The sequence below is a fragment of the Raphanus sativus genome, chromosome 4 (genome assembly GCF_000801105.2).
Source record: "Raphanus sativus cultivar WK10039 chromosome 4, ASM80110v3, whole genome shotgun sequence".
In the NCBI taxonomy this organism is placed as follows: Eukaryota; Viridiplantae; Streptophyta; class Magnoliopsida; order Brassicales; family Brassicaceae; genus Raphanus; species Raphanus sativus.
In genome coordinates this window covers 19,615,536-19,621,369 of record NC_079514.1, presented here as the reverse complement: position 1 = coordinate 19,621,369, position 5,834 = coordinate 19,615,536, and the positions used below count along the sequence as shown (strand labels likewise).

The 5,834-nt window shown below is 37.5% G+C and overlaps 1 pseudogene; it reads right to left on the bottom strand.

Moving 5' to 3' along the window:
• Positions 1-5,834, bottom strand: LOC108852747 (casein kinase 1-like protein 8; annotated as a pseudogene).

Genomic DNA, 5,834 nt, shown 5'->3' with positions numbered 1-5,834 from the left:
TCACTTCCTCTTCCCATTCCCTATGGTGAGTAACTCAAAGTTCTGGAGCGTGATGTCACGAGCAGTCCTTGACGGCCCAGCTCAGGCGAAAGATGATGGTCTAGCGGTCGGGTCAGGAACAAGCTGACTCCTTTGAGCGGTTGAGGAATGGCCATTGTTTGGGACAACTCTGCTCGAGCGGTTCTCTGTGAAGTCAGCTGAAGAAGTGGCTCTTACGCTCGAGACAATGGCTTTCCTTGACGAACTTGCGTGTCTTGTTGAAGAGATTGGTCTTTCGACTCTCTTGTAGTTTTGCTGGTTTCAATCAAATGCTTTTCTTTTTGTTACAAAGGATTTTAAAAAGACATATAAAAAGATTTTGCAGCTTTTAGATGACTCACTGGTGTAGTATCCTTTGACGATGCTAATACATTCTCTGAGGTTCTTGGTCTAGATTGATCAGCTTGAACCGCACCACTTCCTGATCCTTTTCTTCTAGCATATGCCTCAAAAGCACAGAAACATAATTAGACACGTTTGGTTTCTAGGTCAGGATTTTTTCCAAACACCAAACTACGAGAAGAGAATGTGCAGAAGCAAACAATGTATTCAATCAAGAATGGAATTGAATCAAGCATATGATCAATAACTATAAAAACTGGGATATATCATTAAATGCAAATTGTCACTTTTTACCAAACCACTGAGATAGGGGTGTCAAAATGGGTCATGACCCATGGGTTGATCCAACCCAAATTGACCCATTAACCCAAATGAATTGTTTATTTTTGATCCAATGGGTTGATGGGTTAACAAGTTAATGGGTTAACAGATTAATGGGTTAACAAGTTAATGGATTAACAAGTTAAATGGATCTATTGGGTTGGGTCAATTCTGACCCATTTAGTTTTTAATTAAAAAATGGCCAAAATCACAAAAACACATTTTCCCACAAAAATCGAAAAACTTAATTTTCCGCCAAAATCGAAAATGCAATTTTCATCAAAATCGTAAAAATAACAATTTCCCGCCAAAACCAGAAAAACACAATTTCCCGCCAAACCCGGAAAAACGCAATTCCCCGCCAAAAGCGGAAAACACAATTTCCCATCAAAACTAGAAAAACGCAATTTCCCGCCAAAACCGGAAAACGCAATTTCCCGCTAAAACCGGAAAACGCAATTTCCCGTCAAAATCGGAAAAATCCAATTTCCTGCCGAAACCGACAAACACAATTTCCCGCCAAAACCGGAAAAACGCAATTTCCCACCAAAACCGGATAACACAATTTCCCATAAAAATCGGAAAACGCAATTTTCTGCCAGAACCGGAAAATTTACCGCCAAAACCGGAAAACGCAATTTTTCGTCAAATTCGGAAAAACACAATTTCCCGCCAAAACCGGAAAATGCAATTTCCCATCAAAATCGGAAAAACGCAATTTCCCGCAAAAACCAGAAAACGCGATTTCCCGTCAAAACCGGAAAACACGATTTTTCGCCAAAACCGGAAAAACGTGATTTCCTGTCAAAACCGGAAAACGCAATTTCCCGTCAAAATCGAAAAAATGCAATTTCCCACCAAAACCGGAAAAACGCAATTTCCCGGCAAAACCGGAAAACGCAATTTCCCGTCAAAATCGAAAAAACGCAATTTCCCGCCAAAACCGGAAAAACACAATTTCCCGCCAAAACCGGAAAAACGCAATTTCCCGCCAAAACCGGAAAAACGCAATTTCCCGCCAAGATCCAAAAATGCAATTTCCCGCAAAACCGGAAAACGTAATTTTCTGCAAAAACCGGAAAAATGCAATTACCCGCCAAAACCGGAAAACCTATTTTTTGCCAAAATCGGAAAAACGTAATTTTCTACTGAAACCGGAAAAACGCAATTTTCCGCAAAAACCGGAAAAATAAAATTTTCAATTCGATCAACTTGGTCTTAACTTATGTCTCAATTCGATCAATTTGGTCTTAACTTAAAAATGATTTTTTATAAAGATGTTGGGTTCATGGGTCATCCATTAATCCATCTGATCCATTTAATTTAATGGGTCATGGATCAACCCAATCCATTTAATAAATGGGTTGGATTGACCCATGACCCATAATAATCAACCCATTTGGGTTATGGATTGGGTTGGCCCATTTCATCCATTTTGACACCCCTACACTGAGACAAGAAAATCCATCAAAATAAAGTTAATGATTAAAAAGCTCCTAGGCGGCAACAAAGTACTCGATTAGCGCCAGCTCTTTAGCATTGCAAAATAACCAAATAGGGAAAACGTTTGATGAGACAAAGAAGCGAAATTAAAACGAAAAACTATCAGGAAACTTGGACTAGTGTTGATGGCTTACCTGAAGGCTTTTCCGGTCTCTCGGCAGATGGTACTGGGGATTCAAAGCTGGTCTAAGGCTTGACTGTTGTTGGAACACAGAGACAATAAAGAGGATTTGGCAATATGCTCTAGAGAATATGAAATGATGGAAAAGTTCAAATATAGATGTTACTTACTCTTGGTTTGGAACTGGAGCTGGAGCTGGAACCGAATTGCGGATACTCCAAGATAGTCCTATCAAATACATAGTCAAACTGATATCCTGAGAATATATAACATAAGCTTAGTTTTTTAATGTGCAAATCTTCGAGCACAAGCAACACCTAGAGAAGGGAAATCGAGACTATTTCCAACCTTCTCAGATAAAGAGATCCCTGAAAAGCCTCTTTAGGTCTGGATAATCCGGTTTATCTTCAAACTGTAATAATCGTACATAGAGGAAGTACACGTGAACTCAGGTGGAAAGGATTTGCAGAGAACCTGGCAGTAGACATGTAGATTGTATCAATATGCAACCATCTTGATACATAAAGGAGTCTTCAGCTACGTCTAAGACAACATCCTTGGCAGATTCCATACAGGTTTCTCAATACAATATGGTAGGTGGTTATGAACATTTACCTCTACGGGTGTAAGCCTTTTCTTTTCGCTGATATTGTCATACTTCTGCTTTTCGGCACCAGCACGCAGGCCTTGCCAAGGCAGACTAGCACGATAAACTGAGTGTCGAATGGACGCACATTTATTATAATGAGTAAAGTACTGATGAATATATATACCTTCCTTGAAGAAAATACATAAGCACATAGCCAAGAGATTCCAGATCGTCCCTCCTACTTTTCTCTGAGTAAGAAAACCTCAGTTTAGAAGTTGACAATATAATGAAGTATAGAATGTTAAAAGAAAAAGCAAACAAAACTCACCAATTCCAAGATGAGTGCTAACACTTGCATATCGAGCTGTTCCAGTAAGATTCTTGTTTTCCCTAAGAAGTAACTCTCTGATTAGCAATGTAAAAGGCGTACAGATAATGTATCACCAATGTTCCTTTAACATTTCAAAATGTAACCGGAACAAGCCCCTCTTTCAGCAAGAGGAAGCATAATATTTACCTATAAGGAATGTGCTTATGAGTTTGAAGATCTATATACTTTTTTCGCAAGTCCGTGTTAATGATGTACACCTACACAAGAATAAGAGAATGGATAGTAATATATTTTTAACACACACACAAAGATTGCACACCATAACTACTCACCTGGTTTTCTTTGCATCCAAGACCCATCAAGAAGTTATCTGGCTTAATATCACGATGAAGAAATCTCCGAACATGCATATACTCGACTCGATTTAACTGAATAAATCAACATACAAACAAGTTAACCATTGTAATAGCTGCAAAATACCAGCAAAAAAAGGAAAAGAATAATTCATACCATCTGATCTGCAAGCATTAGAATTTAGAACTGTCTTTATATTGCAATTATAACCATGCAATTATATTCACCCTCGACCCCATACCATTTTAGGTGCAGAATACCAGCTTCAAGAAAACAAACGTAAAGATTAATTTAACACAAAGATAACTGAAAGGGTTAAAATAGAAGAATCAAAAATCAAGAGAAAACTTACTTCCTCCTTGTGATATGCTATATATTTTACCCTATTTTACCTATAAGTTTTATATGTTTTCAAAAGTTTTATATGCATTTCATAGCTCTTTTGGTGATATTTCAGGTTTAGGTACCCATTGGAATAAAGTGATAATTATGGAGCAATTTGGAACCTTTTTGGGAGATATTGCATTTCAGCCTCGCGGAGCTGACTACTAAAGAGAGCATCGACGACGTATCAACATCAGTATCGATCGATAGAGTATCACATGCATCGATCGATTTTGCACTAGCCATATCGGTCGATGCAGAGCTATTCGCGGTTAATGAAGATTACAAAAATTACGAGTTTTAACCAAAAGTTATCATATTTGCACCATACACCTTGGCCGCCTGTTAGGCCATACTATTAGGGTTTTTCCACCATTTAAATAATGAGGCACTAAGAAGAGAAAAAAGCAAGCAATCAAGGAGGCTACAAGCAAGTCACCAAGGAGTCACTAAGAAGAGAAGTAATAGCTTGGAGAGTTAGTTGGAGAAGAAGATTTCTACCTTGGAGAGAGAGATCTGAACTGCATAAACAGAGAAGATCTTGAACTCCTTTTGTTTTCTTACTCTATTACTATTTTCATTAAGTTTTATTTAAGTATTATTCAGACCATCATGATCATGCTTCTTATTAATATGTCTGAGTCGTTCTACTGTTAGATTTAGGTTTATCAAAGGTTGATCTATGTACTGCTGATCATAATATGACTGTTAGGGTGTTTTAATAGTTCTTTCATTCTAGTTGTGCTTAATGCTAAGTAAATGATTGATCACTCTTGACTTAGATCTTAGGTTTAATTTGCACAAGCGACAGCATGGTAAATTGGCTGAAAATAAACTAGTCTGGTCTAATTAATTAGGTAAAGACGAAAGTTTCCCTAGTTAATCTGAGAACCTATCAAACCTGCTCGGTAATGCTTACTGGAAAGATCGAATCGATCGATACGACATTAGAGTCATCGATCGATTAAGGTTGATCTATGTAGGTTAATCAAAGGTTGATCTATGTACTGCTGATCATAATATGACTGTTAGGGTGTTTTAATAGTTCTTTCATTCTAGTTGTGCTTAATGCTAAGTAAAGGATTGATCACCCTTGACTTAGATCTTAGGTTTAATTTACGCAAACGACAGCATGGTAAATTGCCTGAAAATAAACTAGACTGATCTAATTAATTAGGTAAAGACGAAAGTTGCCTTAGTTAATCTGAGAACCTATCAAACCTGCTCGGTAATGCTTACTGGAAAGAGAATCGATCGATACGACATTAGAGTCATCGATCGATTATCTGAAAAGCATATCGATCGATTTTCCTGTCCGAACCAGCATTCATTTAAGTTACTGATTTAAAACTATTCAATCTAGCTTTATTTCGAAGACTATAACATCTATTGTATAATCCAAGAGTCTCTGTGGATTCGATCCTTAAGTACTGCAATTGAACCTCTTTTGATGAGAGTAAAGTTGCTCTAGGGTAATTTGAGCACGTATCACCTTGAAGAAGCATATAGAGTTTTTACTCATAATGAAGTTGAGGATGCCTAGCCCGGGCAGGTTCCAGCAACAACAATACCATATACATGAATAGAAGAATTCATAAACAAAATCTGAATCATGCAAGCAAATTGGTCAACGTTGTGACTTACAAGTTTCACGGCAACTTCTTCTCTAGTTTGCACATTCACAACTGTAACCAAAACAAAACAAAGACGATAAGAATTGTTACTAAACAAGAAACCTGAAATAACACACAAAGAAAGAAGAAAGTTTGAATACCTAGAAAAAGTTCACCAAATGATCCACTTCCAAGTTTACGTCCCAGTTTATACTTACCACCAACCACATGATCCAT